Below are 25,710 nucleotides of genomic sequence, written 5' to 3'. Positions count from 1 at the left end.
GGGTTTACAAAACAGGATGTAACGGTAACACCTGCCCGCTATCCCAGCGGAGTTTCGACACCTGAAAAGAGTTGATCAATGATGGAAAACAACACACACCTTTTACTCATATATAACTGATAAGGTGCCTCATTTTCTGTTTGTTCCTTGTGCTTCCGCCACGAGAGCATCCTTGCGGTTTTCCCCTCTCTTTGAAAGGTCAGACGGGGTGCTTAGGGACACGGTTTAGGGGGTGGCCCTGGTGGTAGGGGGATGGTTGGACCAGATGATCTTGGAGGTCTTTCCCAACCTTAATGACTCCACCATTCTACCCCCCTCAGCTGCAATCCCTTGCTGTTTCCCCCACCCATCCCCGCATCCCACGCGGCCGAAGGGCCCTGCTGCTGGCCGTGTGACCGCTACTTCCCTCACGCTCTCCCCGTGTCCCCCTGCACCCTGCCTTCTGCCCCCAACCCCAGCAGCCCGTTTCGGGGCGCGGGCAGGACCGCGGCGGCACATGCGGGGAGCCCCGGAGGCGGTCAGGACGAGGGGGGAACGGGGCTGTTCCCCCAGCACCGCGCCGGCTCCGTCCCAAACCCCCGCCCGGAGCGGCTCCCCCTCAGCCGCCGGGGCTGCCCCGGGCGATGGCGGCGGCGGCCCCGGGCGGAGGAAGGAGGGGGCCCGGCGGGCGGCAGGGGGAGGCCGGCTTTGCTGCGAGGGAGGGGCCGGCACGGCGGCGGGGCCGGCGGTCTCCAGGCGGCAGCGAGGAGGAGGAGAAGGAGGAGGAGGTGAGCTCCCTCGGGGTGGGGTAAGCAGCGGGGCCGCCCGAGCGAGGCGGGCGGGAGGGAAGGGGTCAGCGCGGCGGGGCGGGCGCTCGGCCCGGCGCCTGCGGCCGGGGGAACAGAGGGCCGGCAGGGGCCGCGGGAGGAGCGGGGGGCCCGGCCCCGGAGCCGGCTCCGAGGGGGGAAGGAGGGAGGGAGGGAGGGTGGAAGAAGGGAAAGAGGGAGGAGAGGCGGCCGGGCCGCCTGACATGGCTGCGCGGCCGCGCGGGTGGCGCTGCCGGGGGCCCCTAAGATGGCTCCGGAGAGGGGCAGCGGGAGCGGCCCGGCCGGGCAGGAGGGGCTGCCTGTGTGTCTCTATGCCTGTGTGCCTGTCCGTCCGTGTGCCTGTCTGTGTGTGGAGGTGCCGTGGGGTGCCGCCTCCCCGGCGGCCCTAACATGGCCGCCTGCAGCTGCCTGCCCGGGCCGGGGCTGTGAGGGAGCCGCGGGGCGCCCGGCGTGGGCCCGGCCCTCAGGGCTGCGGGGTCCCGGCGCTGTGCGAGCCCTGCCCCGGTTCAGGGAGCGCTTCTGGGGGTGTTGTGCCCTGATACACACGTTTTTTTTTTTTTCTTTAAAAAATACGGTGCAAAGAAGGGACTGTCTCATTTTTGTAAGCCTGCGTGGAGCGCGCTGCGAAGCTTGAACCCAGTTTCAATCCCGGTGTCACTATAACGCCATTAAAACATTAATACGTAAAACTAGTTACAGACCGAAAACCGTCAGGAGTGACCTACTCACTTTACAGTGACCTAGTGTCACGCTTTACAGAACAAGGCAAAAAAAAATAGACCTCAGTTGTGCAAAATGTGTAGATTTTAGGACTTTTTTTTTTCCTTTCAGGCTTAAAAACGTCATGTGACAGAACACCTCATAGCAGAGGAGCTGCTTAAATGCACTTTGCGAACGGATCCCAACTTTGGGAAAGTGTGTCTCAGACGAATGAGACTTGGCAGGTCTGCACAAATCTTTTAACACATGACTGTGTGATGATTGGAGTAGCAGGCTGGGGGAAAGAAACCACTTGAGGTGCAAATGCATGCACTCCCCCCCCCCTTTTTTTTTTCCAAGAAGTAGGGGGCAAGAGTTTGAAAGAGGAGCAGCTCCTGTAGGAGAGGCTTGCTTTGTGGTAGGATTTTCTGGTTCCTGAGAATTAGATGTGCATTACCGTGATTCACAGTTTAGCACAATAGTCAGGTAAAGATGAGTAGAGGATTTTAGTGTGGCTTATAACAATGGTTTGGCATAATTAAATAGAGCTATTTTATTGGACTCTATTAACCTGGTTAACCTTAAATCTTAACCATGACAGGGTTTTCATGTAAAGAGCCTCCATACAAAGTACAATATTGAATTTTAATTGGAGCTTTCAAGACCTAATGCAGAGTGTATTCTTCTTGCTTCATCTTTTTTTTTCCACTTCTAAGAAGTCCAGGCAGAGTTAAAATGCATCAGAAGAGTGCTTACTGACATAAGTTTAAAAGCTATGAACCTCGATCAGATAAATCAATTAAGGACAGATTTTTTAAATAATTTTTTTATGTGCATACAGCGTGTGAAAAAGGTGAGGATCACTCTCCCTACTGTCATAGCTCAGTCTTTACAAACTTCCTGAACAGTTTGTCAGTTTCGGCTAAGTTTCGGTTGGCCGGTAGAGAGAAATGGTAGAATGCAGGGCACAGCCCCACTGTCCAGCTCAAGACATTGGTGCTTTACAGACACAGTACGAAATTCATCCCTCTGCTGATAGACGCACAGTTTGAACTCTAACTCAGTAGTGTTTTTATGGCTGTTGTCAATTATTGCCTTTAAAGTGGCGCAGTAAAGCCCTGGAGAGGCAAGAATGACACAAACTATTGGCAGATTGTTCTTGTCTTAATGTGATGTGAGGAAACATCTCCTTAATTGCAGTGTCTTAGGGAAGTGTTGGGAATGAGTGAGCTGGACGGAAAGGAAAAACAGTCGCATCAAAGTTTCGGAGAAGAAAATAATGAGCAAGAGGTAAGGGGTGAGGTTAACATGTAAGTAAGTAGTGACCAAGAGTCTGAAGCCGACACAAAGCTGAGTTCAGCAGGCTTGGCATCTGATGCGCTCTGCAGACACTGCTGTGGCCGTGTCAGTCGGCAGGCTGCGACCCCAGGTCCAAGTGGCTGTAACTATCTCTGCGCATCTCCTCGCACTACCAACTGCAACTGGCACTGTTGTGTTGTCATGCTTAGAGCTTCCCGAGTACCTAAGGTGCAGCTGAAACACGTCATTTATGCTGCTCAGTCACTTAGACTCCAGTGTAAAAGTTATACAACTTCCTTAAAGTTGTTTTAAAACCAAAATAGAGACATATTTCAAAGACCTGTTTGGCTGTAGGCCCATTCTAGAGTGGCCGGTAAAAGTAATAAACTATCCTCAAACATTTCTGCTCAATAAAATTTGAGAATATGAAAACAAAAAAGTTCCTGTTTTAGCTTGTTATAAATGTTTTCTTCACTCTACGGCTGCTGTTGTAGTAGCTACGTTGACTGTAGCTAAAAGAAGAGCCAAGTACATTGAGCTCTTTGGGCCTCTGGCCCTATCTACACCGTGGATTTCTGTTATTCTATAACTTTTATCAGAGCTGTGAGGGTTTACAGTCCCTGAACGAAACCCTGCATGGGCAAAATATCTAGGTAGACATTTTCCCCCATCAAAACAGCTCTTGACCAATGTACTTGGTTTCACCTGGGGCTCATGGAGCCTGCAGGAGCTGAACAGCTGCAGTAAGTTGTGGTCACACCAAGCTCTTCCTGATGTAGGGATGGCTTTAGCAGCATTTGCTGTCTTTAAATTCCTTACTGTTGCTGCATGCACCTGGAATGTAAATTATTAAAAACAACAGAAAAAGACTCATACACAGCATTGTTTGGCTTTGCAAGATAAGAGTATGTTTACACAACACAGTGCTCCATAGTCCAGCTTGGGAGATCAGTTGAGATAAGGCCTTGCTGTTGCAGCAGTTGATGAGCAAATATTTAATGTGGAATATTCTCGTGTCTCATCTCTTCCAGTTGCAAAGAGGAGGTCTTGTCCAAAGACTTGAGTTCTCAACAGGTTAAATAATTGAGTTCAAGAACTGCTGTTTCTATGGGGTCCCAAATTATGTGTTCAGGAGGAACTTGCCTGTTAAATGCAAATGTTTATTCCTGTGTGAACAGAGTTCTGTTCTGTTGTGACAAAATACTCTGAGAAAATATTCTGAGGTTAGATTCTGATGATATTAGTATAAATAATGGGGCCTTAATGTTGTCTGGTCTATTGAGTGTTTATGCATACGGCTGATCGTGAGCCATTATGTAGTGAGAGAAGTAACAGAACCAAGTGATCTGAAAACTTGGAAGGAGCAGGTATCTCGTTCATTTTAGATTAGTTGGATAACTTAGTAATACTGCAAGTTTAAAACAAAAAAAGTGGAGAACAAACTCTAGATATATGTGCCAGGTTCTTAGGAAGCCATGCAGCAGCCCGCTGTATTTTAGGAGCACACTAGCTACCAGGGTTGGTTTTTCTCCATTTGTATGTGAGAAACGTCCTCTACTGAGTTTGTAAAGCAGGAAAATCTTCTGGATTTTGGGCAGCAGAAGAGTTGAGGGGGCTCCTGAGAGCTGCCTGCCCCAGCCGTGGCACCGTTAGCAGGGACGGCGCTGTGCCTTGGTGCTGGAAGGGTGCGTGGCATGGTATGGCTTTAACATACACCTGTCCATGCTGCTGCTCGTTGGATGTGAAAGTAAAATTAAATGTGTGAAGCACCAGACAGAGAATATGAAATCGAAATCTGAGAACCACATCTTCAAGCAGTCTGTTGCCATAAATCCTGGGCCGTATATATGGGAGTATGTGTAGATGTTCTGCTGTTGAGCTGCAGTGTTTGCTGTAGGCAAGTAATCACAGTTCAATTTATAAATGACAGTAAGTAGGGAAACCATTACTTCAGGTCGCTGGTGTTTTGGGTATGTGCAGCTCTTTTGATGTCTGAGTGAGAACTGAAGCAATATCTAAAATTAACAAAGGAATATGTGAAATTAATGTCAAAATGCGGGCCTTGGAGGAAAACAGGCAAGGCCAGCCACTGAACGTGGTTTGGTTTGTTCCCCAGAATTTTCACTTCTTAGGGTTAGGGCACAGAAAGAACACAAACAGTTGAGACTTCTAAATCCCAAGGTAAGCTAATGCTATAGAAGAAACTTGGATTTAGATATGTGCACATTTATACATATCAACTATAAATGTGAAAATTAATATGGATGTGATGAGCAGAACTTCTGTCATTGGCAGTTCAGATACAACTAGATCTAATAGCATCTCCATGTCTTAGTTTTGCTGAATCGTTACAAAAATTGTTAAAGAATTAGTGTATGGTTGGAAAACAGAAAAGAGGAATTTATTAAATTTTGCATCTGAACACACATTCAAGTATTGTCTATCCAAGAATGCACCACTGTGGTTTTATGTGCTGTTTTTCACCTTTATTCCAGGATTATTTCAGATGCTGTTCTGTGCAACGGGTTACCGTGTTGATGAAGCTCAGTGCTAGAAGCATGATACTGCCGTAGCTATGGGGGGAATGTTTTCCCCCGAGGGGTGCAACAGTGGTCTTCAAAAAGGTTACGCTGGCCATGCCTCTGGCAACAGAAATCTCAGTGATCGTGGTCTTGATGAATAAAATCCCATTTGTCTTGTGGTTGCATATGTAGCTTATAATTGCTGTGCTTTAGATTTACTCATCCAGAGTGCAAGATTCCTTTCCTAATCGTTATTAGGAGCTGTCATTTGGGGGGAAAAAAAAACACCTTATGTTCATGCCTAACTAGTTGGATTCAGATTTAATATGATGCAGTCTTTTCTTCCTCTTTGGGATGGAAGATTTACTGAATTGATGGTCCGTGATGGGCATTACTCACACTGGCAGGATTCAGTGGTCAAGTGTGTTGGAATGAAGGATGAAGATCTCGCTGTAGCTCTTGGTTATTTTTCTCAATCTGAAAAGACAAAGAGAAGTTTTGCCTTCAGAGAATTGAGACTTGTGGCTCCTCTTTGTAAGGCCTAATAAAACACATGTAAGAGAAACAGAACTCTTTTGAAGTCTTTGTGTGGAAGAACTTGAAGATTATCAGAGAGTTTGGTGCAGATGTACAAGAATAAATGTGTATAAATGCTGAAAAATTGGAATGGAGTGATCAGGTAAAGCAGTGGTGGTATGTGACTGTAGTGGCAGAATATTTGGGAGAAAGAGCAGTTGAAGATAGCTCTATTTTGGGGCTCAGTTCTAAGAAAACATTATCTTCCTGTCTTTTCAATCGGATTTTTTGGAAAAAAAGGCCTCAAAGTTATGCATTAATTACATCATTTTGGATTATGGACGACGTATGTCTTGATTCTGTTTTCATAGTGGTTTATTTACCAATTCACTACTTTGTAAATAAAGCACAAATAGTGTCCATGCTGCCTTGTGAAAATAAGGTGGTTTTTAGAAAACTGTTCCCTGGTACATATAATTAAGCAAGTGCTTTCTCAGAAGCACCATAATTTCCGTCACTTAAAGATCTTTAATGAAGTACAGATCCTCATTTTGGCTGATGCTCAGCATCATATTTTCAGTGAATCTTTTTGCCTTGACGCTTACTTTACATACAAGTATTCCAGAAAAAAAAAATCAGAAACTGGTTGGACATAGTGCATATCTTATTCTCTTGTTACTCTCAAGGTGTTTGCAAGGAACATGCTCTAGGAAGACTTTGCACAGTAAGTAATCCTGGGAAATTCTGTTTTGACACTTCTCAGTTGACATGTTGGCCGTTCACCTTGTCTGCCTGTTGGCTTGCTGTGCAATACGGTAAATTTCTGCTTAAAACCTTGTGAAGTTGGAGATGAATTCAAAGTCTCCAGATAAACAATATCATCTTGTTGGCCTTAGAGGGCAATTTCTTCTCCTGATCTTAAAACTTTTAGAGGAAATATGCTTTTGTTATCATTAAGTCAGTTTTCTTTTTGCTTGTGATTTAAATGTGGAGGCAGGATTTATGGAAATGACTGTAGGGTAGCGCTGGCCTAATTAGTCATTATTTTGGGCAAGGCATACAAAATTGGTCTTTCTTGTGCCTAAAATGAGTAGTGTGCTTTGTATTTAATCTGTAGGTCTTTTGTAAAACAAATGATCTTGCAAAATACACACATTTAAAGTCTTTCTAATATTTGGCATGCTGTTCCAGCGAGTCATTGAGGTTTTTAGTTGATGGTTACATTTATTAAGGTAGGCTCTCTCTCCCTCAGAAACTATATAATTATCTGTATATATTTAAAAACAATATATATTTTTAAAGAAGTACTAGTAGCTAAACTGGAATTTGCGGTGGCAGTTTGGAATTGAACGTGCATTTTGTACTGGTGTCTATTCGAGGATTAAATGGAAAACGCTGCAGTGCTTTATAAAAATACTGACACCTATTACAAGGTCGCACAGAGCGTTAGCGCTGTCAGTGTGGTGTGGTCACTGTTGGGCCGAGTTAAGGCTCTTACAGGTGGGTTTTCTCTTTTTTTGGCCTTATTGGGATGAATTGCCAATAATTGGTATTTCACCCAGAAGTGACCCAGGTGACTTGGAGGCTTCCAGCACCTTCTGCAGTCCTGCGCATGCGGAGCGCTTTGCTGCCAACCTTACGAGAGGGGCGTTCAGCACGGGGAAGGCTGAAAACCTGCCTTAAAACAAAATAATCTGCACGGGTGCGTGCCATGAATGCTCCTCCGTGCCATATTCTGTCTCTTTGTGGGAACACAGCTTACACTGCTGCCCTTCGACGTCCTTAAGGACCATGCTGCTGGAGCAGAAAGCTGCTCCCTACGTTCCTTTTCATGAGTCTGTTTCATGATTAAACTTCTAAAAGTCGCAGCCCCCAACATGCGACTACAGCTTCATGGTAGCTGTGACATTACTGTTCACGCTGTGAATTTCATTCCATAGTAAAATGAGTATTATGTTGTCCTTTTAAGTTGGCTGTCAGCAGAGACCGGAGAAGCTACACTTCGAGCATCCGCGTGCAATCTTTGCGACAAGCAGGACCCTCTGGAAAGCTGTTACTGTTGGGGCAGAACTAATCATTCCTTGTGAAATTATATAAGGAGAATTAGCTCTGACTCTACCTCATTTCCTTTCATGCTGCTGTGACAATAAGCTTGGAAACGTCAAGCCTTCCCTCCTTATTTCTGTCCTAAGCGCTTTATTAAGTACTTCTTTTTATTAATGCTCTAAACAAAAGTAACTGCATGTATTTCTAGATGCTGATGGGACGAGCATCCTCGCCCAGCTGGGCAGTTCGAGGTTTCCTTCCGAGGACAGGACTTCCAGGTTTAGTTGCCGTTGCCTTCTCAGTGCTTTGCCTTTATTTCCCCCATGGATCGTTCCGAGTACTTCATATTTAAGGTAGCGTGCTTGATGTGATAGACAATTGTCAATCACAGGCTGCCTTGGCTGCTTAGAAAAAAAGAGATCAAAAGGCTGCTCGGAGCTCTGAGGAGCAGCGAAGTCACCTGCTGTTTTGCCTGGCGGGGGCCTGAACTCCTCCAGCCTTTACGTTTAGAAAAGAGAACTCAGATCTCAGGAGGTCAGCCAGCCACGGAGCCCTGCACCGTGTGCGTGAGTGCACAGCGCCCACCACAAAGCGAGCTAGGTGCGCACGGATGGGTCTGACACGTTCACCTTAACCACGTCTGAAAAACACCCGGTGAGCACTGTGACCCCTCCATAACCTAACCTGTTGCTTAACCTTCCCCAGAGGTAACAAATTTCTGCTTACTTTTTTTCCCCTAACCACTTAAGCTTCTGTGTTCCTACCCCTGCCCTGGGTTTTGCAGCAGAGGGGTCTGATCAACAGTTCTGTAACTGCTGTTACCGTATTTTGAAGCTTGTGCCCTCTTTTTTTTTGTGCTAAGCAAGCTTATTTCCCTTTAACTCCTCCCGATGGTTTAGCTTTTCTTTGGAGCTTTTAAGTTTCCTGCACCTTTGTATCCAGACCTGAACATAGTGCACGTAAGTCATGCACTGACTTACCATCTTACCATCTTTTGCATAGGACACTCCTGTTAATGCAAATTTGAATGAAATTTTTACTTTTTGCATCTAATTTAGGGTTAAAACCCCAGTTTGGTTATGAGGCTTTATTGCTTAGTCCTGCTTGTTTCAGTTCTGACCACTCCGCAGAAGGCTTGCGGCCCCTCCCAGGCAGCTATAAGATTTTGCAGGTATATTGATCATCATCTAAGTAACAAAAATACTAAATAATACTGCACTGAAATGCTGTTTTCTAGAATTCAGCTTAAATGATTTATCAGTTTCACAGCAAACTCTGGTTAGCTGGTAGGACTGCCTTTTTTTTTAAAGGCAGCCCTGCCCAGGCTGTGCTCGTTTTTCCTTCACAACTGGAAAAAACTCTTGAATGCTTACAATTTCTTGGGAAAAGAGAAGACTAAATTATTCAATGCAAAGACCAAGAGGGGAAGTGAAAAGCTTATTATGGTAAGAGTCCTGGTACAAACCTGATTGCTGGAGATGGGATCATGGGGTGGCTGAGGGGCCGTGTGCCCCAGCCGCTCCATCGTCTGCAGGGCCCTGGGCTGCTCTTGCTCAGGTGTCTGTGTCTGTCCTGTCCTGAATGGACTGGAGCTGGAGAACCTGGCATCCTGCAGCCCTAGGTGTGTAGGGAGGGGATGTTCAGTGAGGTAAAAGAAAAAAGCTGTGAGAATGTTTACGGTGGTCTGCACACCTGGGTCAGCAGAGGGGTCTTCAGAAGGGTGTGTGAAATTCACCTGTAATGAATTCGATAAATACATACCTGCGTGCTTACATGTCTGAGTACCTCGAGATGCATCTTCTATGGCTACTAGATCCACTGTTAAAAAAAAGTAGTCTTTGATCAAACATGTAAATATTTGAAGGCGGTGTTAGCTTGTGAAGCATGTAGAGAAGGCAGGGGGAGGTATCTCTGCTTCAACCCCCTTTTTTTTTCCTTGCTATTTGCTGGGAACATAATCTGCAGGCATTTTGCTTTTATGCTAGCGTTCCAGCACACGTGATGTGAATAGAAGCAGTTTATCCTGTCCTCTGCATTCAAGTTTCCAAAAAAGTTCCTGTGTCCAGGAGGGCTGCAGGACGACCCACCTGCTGGCTGCAGGATTTCCGGGCTTCCAGGAGTACAAGTGGTGCAGATGAGGCGTCCTTCGAGGCTTCCCAGTGCTTCTGCTTAGATTGTAAAGCTCTTCCTTATTAGGCCCACAGGAAGCACTTCTCCTGTAGAGCAGCCAAATTGGTATCGTTATTAAATACTTCTTGTCTGACTCTGATGGCAGCTCCTCTCTGTGGTGGCAGATTTGGGAAGGAGAGCCCCTGTGATTGCCTCTGTGCTCAGCCTAGCTGAGTGCGCGGCCTCTCCGTATACCTGCATGGTAATTTCTGACCTGGAAGCTGTGATGGGAGCCGGCGAGTGGTTTTTAGAGGATTGTTCACCTTTTTTTCCTTAAATTGAGCTCTGTGGTGCAAAAAATATGGCACTTCTAACTTGGGAGCTCCATTAGAACATAAGCTAGAATAACAGACATTAACAAAAATAATGATAATAATAAAGTCTTGCCATCAGACAACATAAAACTTTTTTTTTTTAATTTATTTACCCCTCTGCCAACTGCGTTCTTGCAAAATGGGTCTTTACCCTCAGTTTATTCTCAGCAGCAGCTGCATTTGTTCCTGGGTTACGTAAAATCCTGCATATACCTCTCTGGGATGTTAAAAAAAAAAATCTGCTCTTTTCCATCATCTCCAAGCAGTAGCTGTGTTTCTGCTTTCTGATCTCAGGACCCTCCTGCTTCCGCCGGGCTCCCTGCTTGCTGCGCTTCGCCTCTGCTGTTGCGTCCCGCTCTCGGAGGCTGTTCCAGGTGAGATGTGCTTGCTTTTCTTTCCCTTCCAGGAGAGCTCCCCTGACCCATCCTGCAGCACGGGGGAAGAGGAGAGCAGGTGGCCTTCCTCTGCTCCAGCTGGAGCCTTTCTGAGGGGACTGCACTTACACAGCCCCAAACAGGTACGCTCTGTGGGAGTTCAACAGAAAATGCATACTTCAGAAATGGAAAGGTATCATACTGTAGGTTCACGAATATGTTCTGCAGAAGCAGCAGCCTGTAAGTAATGCACTAAAAGAGGAACTGGCTGAAACATGAAGACACGTTCCAAATGAGAAAAGCACGTGGTTTGCATTATTTCCTTCGTGCTTGATTTTCACATTGGTGTCATCATAACACAAATGAATATGGCTTTTCCCTCAAAGTAGTGTTTAAAATCTGGTTACCTGAATTACTTATATTCAGTGTTCGGAAATATTTGAAGAGCTTTATTCTTTGAGGTAGCTGTTCATTGAATTGTTGTTTTGGAAGTTGATCAGTATCTTTCATTGCAGACCACCCTGAAAGAAGTTTGTAAGCATTATGGATGTTTTAATACTGCATTTGAAAATGTAAACTTCAAAAATGTAGTTATTAAACTCTGCTCAAGATGCAAAATCTCTCCTGTTCTCTAGTATTAATTGTCCAAGTTTGGAAGTCCCAGTTTCACTGATGGTAGGGCTCTTTGTTTGTAAGTAGCTGCTAAAATAAATTACCAGTACAAGAAAACATTCTGCTAATAAGTGAGGGATGCCTGGAGTTGGCTCTAGTAACAGAGAGAATTTAATTCATCCATCATCAGGGATGATGTTTCTTAGCAACGCAAAGTATTTTCACCCAGGGCGCTTTCTCGAACTTTCACATTTTTCTTCAAATGCAGCCTTGGTAGTATTTTATATGACCTGAAGTTCGTCCATCTGTCCTGAAGGTCCCAATGCTTTTCCATTCCCTTCCATGATCAAATGATCCGATGCATGTTTTTTTCAGCTTAATGATACACAAGTTGACTAGAGAATCATTTCGCATGTCAGATTTTCCAAAGGGTTCTGGGAAATTATTTCCTGCTCTGTATAGCAAAGCTAAAAGTTATTGAAAATGTGTTATAGTTTCATAATAAAACAGATACGAAAAATATTGGCTTGGGAGCTAACTAAATGCTTTCTGATAGCCATAGCCTCAAGGGGGATACTTGGATCATTTGTAATAAAGGGCTATCTTTGATATCTTTTGGTGAATTGACTAGTATTCTTTTTAGATCATAATTTATGAAAAAACTGGCTTGATACACTATGTTACATTATCAAATTGTCTGGGTGCAAAAATTGCCTTAACGTATGGGCAGGGTTTTCAGTGTGTGTTCTTCTAATGTGTTCTGTATGAAATCAGAGGAAGCTGTCAATTCATTAAGACCTCAAGTGTATTTCTTAGTTTCCATTTTTTAAAACATTTGATCATTGTGCTTACAGAGTTGCTGGGGAGATTTGGCTTGCTGAAGGAGCACCTTCAGATATATAACAGGTGTTTCTCAGTACTGAGAACAAACATCTTGCAAATAAAATGTCATGCTTTGCTTTGAGGAATTATATATTTTTGAATTTTTGGTAAACTGCTCTGAAAAATTTTGTAATTGTGATCTACTGTGGTGACTAAGCCCCTGGTTACCTTGCTTTGAGTGGAAAAGTTCTAGTGGTTATAGGATGAAAGCTTCTTTATCAGCAGTGAGTAGTGGTAAGTGTTAGCAAAATTTTGTGATGAGTTACCTACTACTCAGCAATCACAATAGAATGAATCACTCAGAATTCACAAATAAACTGTACAGAAACTGTACAGAAGTACTGGTTTGATTCTTCTTCGTAGTTCAAAAAAGTCCCATGTTGCGGTGAGTGTCATCTTGGCTTTGTTTTACTGAGCACAGTAAAAGATTTTACTTTGTTTTACTGAGCACGGTAAAGTTTACACACACAGTCTTTGTACATATGGATATATGTGAAAAATGAATTGTTATAATTACTGGGATACTGTTATAGAAAGGCTTTATCAGCATTATTATTATATTATTTTAACAGCATTCTAGAGTGTACGTATTGCTAATACACAAGGGAATATTTAGGGAGTGCTGAGAGCTGCCAGCAAAACCCATGCTCGCTTTGTAATTCAGCTAGGTGCATTTCCATAAGGATAATGACATTGCACAAGTGAACTTGCTAGTAATTCCTGTGCAATTTCAAGCTAAATGGCTCCGGGTTTCTATTGGTGTTTCTAGTTCTGGGACTTTTAATCATACACCCAAACTTGGACGTCTTATTTAAGGTCTTTGATATTCAGGGTGTTGCAGTGTAGATGTTTTCTGCCCTGGTATTAGTGGCCAACATGTTGCAAGGTCTCCAGGTGTTTCTTTGACTCCTCTGAAAAATCACCTGACTTGAAAGCTTCTTTTGTTATCCTACAGGAAGCAGCAGCATCTGAAGAAAGAAGGAAAGAAAGAGAAGCTTAGTAGCACCAGGGACTTTAGTTTTAATGTATCAAACGTGAACTCTTTGAAAATGCAGCAGTCACTTACACCTGAGGTTGCCTTACCTGCATGTTTGAGCCTGCACAGCTTGCAGAAAGGTCAAGACTCACCTGTTCCTCCTCCTGCCAGTGTTGTTGCATGTGATGATAGACCATCTGCTCTTCCACCTCTGCGCTGCCCTCTTCGTCTGAACTTCATCTGGGCAGCTCCAGAATCAGTAGTGGTTTCTCCTTACCCCTTCGGGGTAAGAAAATTCATGTTTGTAAGAACAGGTCAAGTTTGCAGCCCTAATGGCTCCTTTGGGTAGTTGCACAGTGAGATCCATAGGCGTTTGCATTGCAGTAACGTACTGTAGCAATGTTCACACTGTAGACATGCGTTTGCACCTCTGCATACAGCATATTGCCCTGTAAGGCTGTGTGTGTGTAAAGAGGTGGTCTTGAAGCTTCTAATAGATTTTTCAGAAAATCATTTCTAAAAGATTTTGCATAGTAATACCCTCATAATTGAGACTTTCTTCTTCTAACTGTAAAACCAATGTTTAAATTTACAGAGTGTTACAGGGGAGAAAGACTGCGATAGGCAAGAATGCAAAACCTGTTTAATGAGAAACCAAACTCCCAAAATACTCTCCAGAAACTAGTCTGAAAGTCCTGATTCTAACTTGTTCAAGGTGCTGAGCCCTAAAGCCCTTTAGTGTATGCATTGGCAACATGCAGTGGTGGGTATTAATTTTGGGAGAGGCTTTGGGTGAGAGGAATCAGACATTCTGCAGGATTCATAAGCAAAATGCAGCTACGGGCTGTGAAGATTTTGGAAGCCGTCCTGGTAGAGGTGCATCAGTCCAAGACTGAGAAGAGAAGGGAGTTCTCCTGATCGTTTCCCCTTCCTTCTGCCCCTGCAGAATGGTTATTTAGAATAAGACAATAATAAGAGAACAGCATCTGAAGACAAAATTCACTACCAGATGTTACTTGTAGGCCACAGCCTTTCCCCAGCCCTGATGAAGCAGCTTTCACAGTGCTTACTACTGCAGCAGGGGCTTTTGCTTGTGTCATGTGCAATTCTCTATGGTTAAGTACATTGTTACAAAAAAAATGATGAAAATAATCTTTTTGAAAGTAGTAAAAGGTCTGGAGTAAGCCTAACAAATAGCTAGGGATAACTTGTAATGAGGAACACACAGTTGTGTCAGAACTGTTGTAAATTTTCCAAAACTACTTTTCATCTTCACCCATCCATGATTCAAATAAAGAACATCCACTTTATGGCCTGCAGCACAATACAAATTGTACTTTGCTAGCTTTTGGTTAAAGCGATGAACATACTATTTGAATTTTAGGAAAGACAATTTGAAAACATACTATATTTAGGATGAAGTCTTGAAGTTACAAGAATAACTAGCGGTTTTGCTGTTGTTGCATCTTCTAGTGTTCATGTGCAGAGAATGACGTGATCAGAGTTGTCACTGGGAACATTTCGTTTTTCATGCAAAGTATTTTTGGGCAGCTCTTGTTTGAGGGAACATGTGATGGACTATAAAAGAACTAGTCTAAGAAATTACCATTTGTGTTAAAAGGTCGTATATAGTTGTTTAGATGTTATGTTTAGCCTTAGATGTAAGGCTGAAGCTATTCTTTCTCAAGGTTGTAGCTTGGCCGTGGGGTTCTCATCATTTAACATAGCTGTGTCTGTGGAGAGTCTTGTGAACTACATTTTATTCTAATAGGGCCTGGACACGGTCATGAGTGAGAGGTCAAATGTCTTCCTCTCCATGCAGTCTTTCTGTTACGTGTTGTTTTTGCATGCAACTTGTACTATAGAGAGTTTATGGTTACATTCAGGCCATCCCTGCTACACAAACCTAATGCACATTGCGTGTTGTCAACAAAAACTGTAAATCATCTCAATAATTGAGATTTATTTCCTAGTACGTGAAAGCATTATGGGGTATTGGTGCTCTATTTGCTGTTCTACTTCTAAGTCTCCATTTTGCGTACATATTTCTTTCTCTGGCCCCGACCTGAGAAAATTCTGGTGAGCACGGGTTTCAGAGCAGTGAAACATACCTGCAAGCAGCTCGTTCTGCTGAGTGTGTGGAGGGGGGTAATGGATGTGGGAGAGGTTGAATCTCAAATGCTAATAAACTCGTTTTGATGCGCAGTAGTATACCGTGTCATCACGAAGGAGGACCCTGCTTCTGATTAGGTCCTTCCGTTTTGCTTCTTTAGTCTGGACTGGAAGCCTGTCCAAAGTAAATGTTGGACGTAGCCTAAGGACTTAGCTAGCCATCCCTGTGATCAGAAGTGTAGCCGGGTCCCTGGATTGCAGTTGTTCAGGAGGCGTGGAGAGAAAATACCCTGCACAACTTCGAGGATTTTATACAAAATTTAAAGTGTTAGCATTGATACTCTGTGGCTACCTACCAATAATATTGTTTTCCAGTGAATCCATTTTTAAATGTCTGTTTTTTCTTCCTTTTTTCCTGTTTTTCTCGGCCAAGCTGTGCTTTTGGTGTAGGATGGGCTGCTGTCACTGAACTGATGCTGCACAACCAGGCACAGTTCTTGCCCTTCCTTCTGTAGCTGTCTGTCTCTTCCAAGCTTTGCGTTGCTTTTAAAATGAGAGGGTCAAAATTTTTATATTTTCGGCTTGCCAGTGTGAGCCTTCAATCCTGCCCTCCCTCCTGTGTGCTTTTAATACCCTAATAATCACTTTTCCATGTACAATTTGATGAAACTTGTTTACAGGTCGTCAAAACCTCTGCTTTCATCAGTTAACTGTCTTTGGCCAGTGAAGTCTGGATTCGGTGATATTTATATATCAAAAAAATAATATTATATATATATAAAATATGTGTGTATATATGTATAACAAAATATGAGGACACATTTCCATGTTATTGCGCTTTCCAGATTTTGCAAGTCTCCTGTGTTTGCTTGGCAGGTTCTTTTTTTTGACTGCACTTTTCCTTTTGTGTCCCCTACCTGCCCGAGATCTCTATAAGCTCCTCACATTCTCCCTTATTTTCAAAGTTGGCATGTAAGTCCGTCCTATTCAGAGGAAGCACTTTTGGTCTTAATGCAGTTTCAAAACATAAGAACAGTTTGTTAGCTGCCTTCTGCAAATTTTACTTTGGGTTTTGATTGAGGGAAGAACTTGATCATCTTCAGCTCATTCAGGAAGTTAAATAAAAAATACTGTGATTTGGTAAGTTTTGGGAGCACTGCGTAGATTTTTAAAGCCATTTGTCCTGTTGTTTTTTAATCTATTTTATTCTGAGAGGCTACTGTAGAATATGGGATTTACCCTGCCTTCGTAGTAGTGCCTGGCAGTGTAGTGTCAGGTAGCATCATGCAACTTGAGTGGCGTTTGGACTCAAGACAATCGCAAGCCACATCTCTCCCCCTACCCTGAAAATATACTGTTTTTTCTGTGTGTGTTTGTCAGTATTCCTATTTTGTGTTGAGGACTGCTATAATTAAATAAATCTTTTTCTATGTGAGGTATGTTTGCGATAAGAGTGGTGTGGGAGGCTGCTGCCTAGTTCAGTGTAAACCGAACTCTCGAGGGAGCGCTTCAGAGTACTGCATGACAACTTCCTGGGCTTGGATGCTGCATTATGAGTTTTTGGCCCAGTTTTCATGTTCTAGAAGAGAATTGACAGTTCTGAGAAGACTGTCCTTCAACTAGCATAGCTGTGGCTGGCGGTAAGAGTGAATAGCACCTATCAGTTAGGCAACTGGCACTCGGTACCTGCGCTTTCCTGTCCACACTGTGTGGTTTTGTGTTTTTTTTGTGTTCAAGGTAGGCTACGATGAAGCTTGTTTGATGAATTGCAGTTTATCTCATGAGCATGATGCTTTGTAAATGAGAACAATGACTGATCATTGGATGATTTCTTTCTGGTTCAATAAGAAAGCCTTCCATTGTAAATTAGTTTCAGAAACAAGCTATTGGTATATTTAAAAAAAAAAGAAATACGTAGAGTTCTCAAGTAGCTAGAATAGGATGCCATTTACACAAACACAAACAAGAATGTATGTAGTTCTGTCCTCAGTGTTAATGATCTGTATTTTAAATGAAAGCTTGACCTTTTAAGGACCTTTCCTCCCGAAGTAAAGAATAGGCTGATCTGTTTCTCCCACAGCTGGAAGGGCACGGGGAAATTTGGTTGATCTTATATTTTTCAGCAACGCTATCACAGGGAATGATTGGGCCAGTTGCTGAGATTGTAGAGGACTGCGTGGCCCCAGGCATCTTTAACTATGTGCAAAGACTGATTCTGCTTAAGCCAAAAATTACGAAATGCACAAGTTTAGACTGAGAATTGATTCAGGTCAGGAAAAACTGGATCCATCCCACTGTCTTAAAATGGGTAACTGGAGACTTTCGTGTGATGGTTCATATAAATCTAAGTAAGTGGACATGAGATTACACATTCGTCATTGTGATTTTCACTTGAATTGCTTTGTGTGTTTAAGCATTTGACAATATTGTATTTAACTGCAAGGATAACATTAGCATGGTATATTCCGAATTTATATTTTATTTATTTTACTGCAGCGGTCTAAATCTCTACAAGTTGAAAAGTTTGAGCCAGGAAGGTAGATGATCAAAAGCAAGGACATTCTGCATGGGGATTTTGTGTTTGGATTTTTTTAATCTGATCTAGTTACACAGAAATAAATCATGCTTTTTTTACTGCAATGAGTCTATTTAAAAGCCTATTTTTACTTCAATGTAGATCTATTTAAAATACCTTGTGTTAAATAACGTAAATGCTTTCTTGCAGACAAAACCATTCTACCAGTTCTGTTGTGTAACTTCAGTTTAAGCCAGTTTTGTTTCCCCACTCCTCTTTGTTCTGTAATCTGCGGTGTACAAAGAATTAAATGTGTCCAGTCTTAAACATTTGGATAATGTCATTAAATTCATGGAGATAGCTTACAGTTTGGGTCCTGGGACGTGGGACCCAAAGGTCATATGCTCTGCTAACAACGCTTCTTCAAAGGCGGCCTCAAGGTTTGCTTATAGCATCAAGTAAGAGACAGGTATTGTCTTTCAATGGATCTTAATATTATTTAAAACATTTATGGGTTATGTTACAGTCAGATGGGCAGGGGTCACTCTTCAGAACGCAAAGATCTGGAGAAACACAGCGATGGGAGCTGTGATTGCATGTTGTGTGGATCTGTAGGAAATGCAAAGCTTAACCATGGGGAGGGGGTTGAGGACGTGTCAAGGAGGCCAGCCCTCTGGTCTTCGCCTTCTGTAGCTCCTCAATGGATCAGAACATGTGAGAATACTTAGTGTGGGCTGCAATGTTACACGTGCATGCGTACATACGTACATCACGTCGATACCTGGATGGGTGGTGATCCTGTCCAGGTTGATGAAGATAGTGTTACCTGCTCAACCCCAGTGCTTGTTTTTAACACCACGACCAGCGTTCAACTACCAAACCAATGGGTTTTGCGGTGTTGCCTGGAGTAATTGCCATGGCAGCTCTCTGTTGATGCCATCTCCTGCAGCCATCCCTATTGCTTGTCTATGGCTTCGCTCTCTGCGTTCACATTACTGTGGGCTCTGTGCTTGATTTAAAGTCAGTACGAGTTGTGTCTGGTAGTGCTGAAAGTCTCTAATGACTCCTGGTATTTTTTTGGCAGAAAAGCTTAAGAAATGAAATCTGAAATCTGACTGTGATTTTTTGAGGGGGGGAAGTGTTTTCTTTGTTAGCAGAAACTGTAAACGAGAACCTCAAAGATAAACACCGAAGGACATCCTCCTTAGGTTGTCCACAGTGTATTTGGTCAAGGAAGGAAACAATTTAAGGAATGTGACACGCAGTTCGTGATGCAGAAGAAAAGCTTCTATATGCCTAATACATTGGAAAACATTTGTTCAAGAGCATGTCTTCTGTGCGCAAGATTTGCCCCGTAGTATTATTAAGGTCAGTATCCACATAGGTTGCCTCATACGTATTGAATGTGGTGCCTGAGGTCAGCTTTGAGTCGTGAATGCAACTCTAAGGAATGTTTGGTCTGGTCCTGTTAAAAATCATTTATTTGCATTGTTTGTTTAGAAACTTACTGCTGCTCTTCCTGGGCTTGTCTTTGGTTCCCACATAAAAAAAAAACAGTGAAATGTGGTGTTCTGCTTGACAAGTAAAGCTTGTGCAAATGTGTGTGTGTGTGCACTGTGTGTATGTATACTCATGGGCTGGTTCTCTTTTAAGTGAGCTGCTATCAGTTTTTTAGATAAAGGTTTTCTGTCCTAGATGTTCTGGCAGACTTTTCTATTCTTTGCTAAACCTTGGTGTGAAAAAATACGTTCCCAGTTTTGTGAGAGTAAAGACAGGTTGTACTGCTGATTGAGGAGGACTAGAGTCGGTGATTCGGAGAGGTTATCAAACTGTCACAAAAACTTCATCTGAACTCAGTTTCTGGATCCAGTGGTGCAGTTCCCAGCTGGGGCTGGTTGGCTGGACCAGAACGGTGAGACGTGTGTCTCCTGCCCGTCCTTTTGTAGCCTGTGGTTGCTGCAGTTTTCCATCAGCTGGGTTATCCTGTCACTGCTCCTCGAGGTGGTGAAGGGGTGACCCGGGCTGTCCAGCTGGTCACATTGCATCGCCTGGTGCCAGGGTGGTCATCATGGTGAAGGAGAGGGTTATTTGGGAAGCCTCTCCTCGTCCTCAGTGTTCCTTTAAACAAGCAACTCTCAGTGGCTGCTACTTTCACATGGGTATATTCAACTCGGTTACGCCATCAGTCGTCATTTTCTTGATGCCTTAGTAGAAGTGTTTGAGGGGGGATTACTCTTTAAATATTGTTTGGCTGTCCTGGAGTGAAGGATTTCTTGTGCTTAAAGCTCAAAAATTATGGGTTAGTAGTAATGAATCACAGGCTACCCAGTGCTCCAGTTCTGCTTACAAGGAGGACCAGGTGGTATTTCAATGAAAACGTCACCAGCTGGCTCTACAGATTCTGCCTAAAAGTTACAGCTTATGATATTACATAGATAATGAAGAAAACTTAACTGGTGTTTCTCGTGTGTCATATTACTTCAAATCAGATTTGTTATAGGTATGTTACAATTGGCAGCGTTGCAACTCAGAGTGACTGGTGCCTGGAAGTAAACATCTATTGAACGTGTTCAGTATGGTCTGTGGTGGAACTGAGCTGGAAATAATTCACTGCTTATTCAGAAAACAAACAAAAAAAAACAAACACACACACTTAAATTCCATGAACAATGGAAAAAGAAAGCAGGTCATCAAAAATAAAGGTGCAGCCATCATCTCCCCTGTTCTGCTAGAGGGTTCTCAACCCTTGGAAACTGAATCCTGGCAAACAGCAGATGCCAAGGCTGCAGAGCCAGAGATTGTGTAGTCAAAACGTTTTAAAGATTTTTTCCAAAAGTTTTTGCCCGCTCTGAAATCATTTAATTAAATGTATTTCAGCCTGAGAATTCGTATATTCAGCAGTGTGTAAGTTCTGCTCAGCTGTGAGTTTTACAGGGTTTCTAATACCCTGTTGGAGGGTGGAGTTCCTGTAATTATTATTATTATTTTTTTAAATGTTATGAGCATTTTATATAATGATGTTCCTGTCATGCTTTTGGCTATGAATCAGCAAAGCATTTATGTGCATTCTTTAATTGAAGCATGGAGTTGTCTCGCTGTGCAAATGTTGAAGTCAGTGAGACTATTAATTAAAATTAAGTATCTGTATAAGTGCTTTTTCTAAAAATAAGTTGCTTCATAACAGCTTTGGGCCATATTGGGGAGGAGGGGTTTATTTTTTCAAACTTTGAAAAGAGGTATATAATTCTCTCCGAATTGTACCGTGATGAAACGTCACAGCAGTACCAGAGGGCAGAAGGGGTCTGGAGTGGGGAGGCGGCTTTCTAGCTCCTAAGCTGTCATCTACACTCCTTTTTTTTAAAAAAAAATAATAAAATAAAATAAAACTATTACACAGGAGGTGGCATGAAGGAAAACTTAAGCTCTTGCAGAAGTGGAAGCACACAAGCTAGCTTCCTATAAAACAGTCAGTTCATCATCTTGCTCGCTGTGTGCCTGGCTACAAATCCGTTTCTCTTCCATCCGAATAAACCCTTGCATCGTTTAGTTAAAGTCAGTACTTCGCAGTGTGAGGCTTTTTAGCTACTTGTGGTGTGTCGTTTGTTTTCTGTCTGTACTCAAAAGCGTTACAGGTATTTCAAGGGTTTTGGAAAAGAACTGTGTTTTTTCCTCTGTGTACTAAACAATTTGCAATACAGACTTGCTGTACAATTTGCTTTATAAAATTATTTGGTTAATTAATTCTCACAACACCTTAGTGAAATACTGAACTTTTTTCTCCTAAGTCTGGGTCTTTACCAGGCTCCCTTTTAGGGTTTTACCTTTTCCTCAGATTTCTTTTTAAAACAGACGTCTTGTGACAAGCTCCAGTACTCCCCAGCTCCGGTAAAACAATGAATAGGGGGAAGGAAGAAATGACTAGAAACACAGAAAAGGAGAACGTGTGTCAAGCTGGTTTGTGCTGCCGGGTTTCTTATTGCACCTCAGCTGTCTCTTCCTGTTGCACTGATTTTAAGACCATTCAGACATGTCTTTTTGCAGGGGTGTGTGTATAAATGTATATATGAAGAGAGAGAAAGCACTGACCCCATTCTTATGCAGGAAATGTTAATGGGAGACTCTTCATTTACCTGATGTGAGCTGGGAAGAAGCTTCATTTGCCTGAGGTCATCCTGTATTTGAAGTAAGATCCGGAGGTGGAACGCAGGTGTTTTGTGACCTGAAGATGATGCTTGTGAGGTGCTTCAGTGTGATGGGTTGATGTCCCCAGGCGGTCGGTTTTCACTGCTGCACTTCTTAGTATTAATTGTTACTACTTACTTATTAGTAGGAGAAATTGAGAATCAAATTGGATAGGAATACATTGCAGGTGCTTGGTGAAAATCACGTGGTGGCTTTTGAAAACTGGGCTCAGAAGATCCCTACTTCACATCGTTAATTAATACCGGGGGAGAGAGTTGACTTCATCTGCCTAGTGTCCCTGCTCAAAGTTTCTCTGAAGCTCTGGCACATGCACACAAAGTAAAATTTACATTGTTTGGGGGAAGAAAGCCCAGTTTGCCATCTTTTCTGTTTGCACGTCAGTTGCTCTTTATTGCTTTTTAAATTTGATTTCATTGTAGTGTAGTGAGCTTTTCAATAAACATAGTGGTTTCATTTATATAACACCAGAATTATTGTTAATGCAGGGTTTCGTACAGCGAATTAGGTATGTAATATTGTGTCCAGTGGGATCCTGTATCACCAAATTTGCATAGTTATAGTTCTAGTGACATCGTATCTCATACCAAGAACCTAGGGACCTGATACAATATCAGTAAAACTGTCTCATAGGTATGATTCAAACAGTTTTATTAGCAACATATGGGGTATGAAGGAGCCACAGAGGGTAGTTTGGAGTGTAAGGGTGCTGGCCTATCTTTTTCAGCATGTAATTATATCAGTCCTCTTCTATGGCATTATTTGTTGCTGCCCTGGGATTGCTGAAAAATAACTACTAATATGGTGACACAAAGGATCAGAATAAATTATAATTGTTGACTTTACAAGAAATTCATTGGCAAAAAGGCTTACTATCCTAAGCTCAGATGTCATTTCTGTTTCGGCTTCGTAGCTAAGCCACATCTGCAGAATAATATCTTTTTGAAAGTCTTAGGGTTTTCTGGCAGTCTTGTTTTCTTGTAGCGCATTCTTTTGTGATCTGGAAGATACAAGGCAGGAACTTCTTTTGGCTGCATTTTAGTTTTCAATCTCAAATGAGGAGGGTGCATTTTGTTAATTGATATTAGGATCTTGGAAACTTGTTACCCACATGGAGCACATTGTAATTAGTCATCTTCAGATGAGTTCATCATTCAAATGTCTGACATTAAAACCTAGTGAAAGTATAATTAGAAGACTGTAATAGTGCTCCTTTTAGTGGTCCTTTTTAAATATAATGAATGTGATTTTGAAATCACTTTTACATGTGAAAAAAAGAGAGGTTTAACATTTCTGGATTTTGGTAACTGGCTACTGAAGACCACAGTGCATATGTGCATAGCTATTAGAGAAATGTGCTATTTGACTATTTCCATGATAACTTCTTAAAATGCTTATGCTTTCAAAAACACTGGGCTGACTGAGACGCTGAGGCAAAAGCCTTACTAAAGCCAAGATGCATAACTTTTGCCTTACCCCCCTTGTGCGTTGTCAGAGGAGGAAATTAGTTTAGTTTGGTGTGATTGATTTTTTTCCTGATAAATCTTGACTAGCTTGTCCTCTGAGTGTGTACAAATAGGTTGTTTAATCACTTGTTTTGGGAACCTGTTGGTATGGAAGCAAGTATTACTTGTCTGCAATGCTCTCGTTTCTCCTTGTTCTTCTCTTTCGGGGTACATTTTATTTGTGCTAGCAATTCCAGTCTTTGGGAGCTTTTCTCTCCTCCATTAACTTTTGAAGGTAATTGCAGGTGCTTCAGGAACTATTTCAACTAGTTTCTGTAGTACTCAGTAGTAAAAAGACTTCAGAGCTTTCTTATTTGACTTTAAAATTTGAAAAAATAAAATAAATCCCAAATCATCTCTCCTCCTTGTCTCTTTGAAAGCTTGGATTGGAGGCGTTCTGTCAAATTTCTTGCTTTTGAGAATCCTAAGTTCTTTCTTGAAGATTGAAGTAAAAAAGCTTTACACCTTGCCATTTTCATAAACAAGTTGAAACACATCGTCTAATTTGGCAAACAAAAAGAAAATGGATATCAGCTTTGAGGTACATAAACATCCTAGACTTGTGATCTTTGTATCTCATGCAGCTCATCCTCTGATTCCAGGGCAACCATCTACGGGGTGAAATGGTCATTTTCGGTGTGTTTCCTAAAAACAGTCAACTCTTTCCCTTAGACATCATTAAACATAAACAGATAGTATTTTAATTTTTGTTGCCTTTGTAATGTAATTTTGCTTTTTGCACACTTTATCATAGTGTTTTCTCCTTTCCCATATCACTTTTTGTTTGGAATAGAAACTTCACACCCACTTTGCTAAAGATGCTAAAGGAGGGATTTCTGAAATTAACTATTAAATTAAAAAAAAAATATATAAACAGATCTGGACACCACATCATAAGGGCTTTGGAGATCTGTCTCAGGAGCCTCCAGAACCACTCATGTTAATTGTTGTATATCTTGTAATGTGTTTATTTCAAGGTATTGGAAGACTTCCAAAAAGTTTCTGTATTTAAAAGGGCAGAAAGGATGTTGCAGTGGACTTAGCCCAGGACAAAATACAGTAAAGGTTAACCTGGACTTCTGTCGGTGAAGGCTTAAAAGCTAAAAATAAATAAATAATAATTAATTTGAGTCACTATGGCTTCGTGATAGAAGGCTTTGTGAGACAAAGCTGACGTATTTTTTTAAATAGGATTGTGTGTCTGGCCTATATTGCTATATAAACTAATTTTTTTAAGGGATTAAATCATTGCAACACAATATTTTGATATAAAAAACTTGGCTTATATGCAACTGAGATAGAGGAAATACTTAAAATGTCCTGTTGCTTAAAGTGTAACTTTTAAAGGGATGAGAGAGGCCTACAACTCGTGGGTCCTCTATGTGTTTGTAGCCCAGTAACATTTAAGCAGCAGGTCCTGTTGGTGGTTTAATTTTTGCTGCTCTGTTTCAGATGATGCGAAGCATAGTTAGTCCTGTAGCTCAGTCATCAAAATACAGTAAAATTGTAGTTGCTACAGAAAACTAGGGTTGGGAAACCCCAACCTCAATCATAGAAATGTTAAGTAAACAAACCTACCTACTCTTGGTGATCAGTGGGCGTGGGTGGTCATGGACTCATGTCTTTGTATTTGTCTCAAGTATAGTCTATTTTTCAGACATTACTGGACTAAGGAAAGTTTTTAGGATAAATGTATTTAGTATTTGTATGAAGCTTCTTAGTCTAAAACAGTTTGGAAGTTAGACTAGGTGAGCTCATACCCTGTTTTCTTTTTTCCCCCTTACGCTTTATTCAGATTTAAGAATACTGTTACACTTGGGAAAATTGCGTGTTGTCCATTGGATTGAAGCGGATGGAACAGATGGGGAAAAGTCCTCTTCGGCATGGAGATCCATAGATGAGATTCCCAGACCGCTTTGCTGAGGACATGTAAGGCACACAGCCTGGTACTTTACTGCTCCCAGCTTTGAATGCAGGTAACAATGCTTCTGTGAAATATTATGTGTTTCTGAGATGGAAAAAGCGAGCGTGTAGTTCCCTGTTTTACAGACCAAAACCACCAGAGTCGTGTCTCATAGCCACAATTGCAGTGTCTGGTCCTGGGCTCCCTGTTCTCCCAACATGTCTCCCCTTGTAGGCCGCTGTGTCAGTGCAATGTTATCA

General features: G+C 42.2%; 1 protein-coding gene across 50 annotated transcripts in view; it reads left to right on the top strand.

Moving 5' to 3' along the window:
- Nucleotides 1-65: 65 nt before the first annotated feature.
- Nucleotides 66-25,710, top strand: part of GTDC1 (glycosyltransferase like domain containing 1) — a 182,395-nt gene continuing 156,750 nt past the window's right edge. For 17 of the 50 annotated variants that reach the window (XR_013953640.1, XM_080599818.1, XM_080599830.1 and 14 more), the window contains exons 1-3: nucleotides 66-198; nucleotides 10,778-10,888; nucleotides 25,343-25,523. The gene's annotated coding sequence lies outside the window, so the exon portion shown is untranslated. Of the gene's footprint in view, nucleotides 199-320; nucleotides 788-931; nucleotides 8,242-10,665; nucleotides 10,746-10,777; nucleotides 10,889-13,194; nucleotides 13,502-21,931; nucleotides 22,026-22,057; nucleotides 22,082-25,342; nucleotides 25,524-25,710 lie in introns of those variants that run through there. The other 33 variants (XM_080599821.1, XM_080599820.1, XM_080599814.1 and 30 more) reach the window with 31 other exon arrangements.

Source organism: Anser brachyrhynchus (genome assembly GCF_964034855.1).
Source record: "Anser brachyrhynchus genome assembly, chromosome: 7".
Lineage (NCBI taxonomy): Eukaryota > Metazoa > Chordata > Aves > Anseriformes > Anatidae > Anser > Anser brachyrhynchus.
The sequence above is the reverse complement of the archived record's forward strand: the minus strand, read 5'-3'. Positions and strand labels throughout refer to the sequence as shown.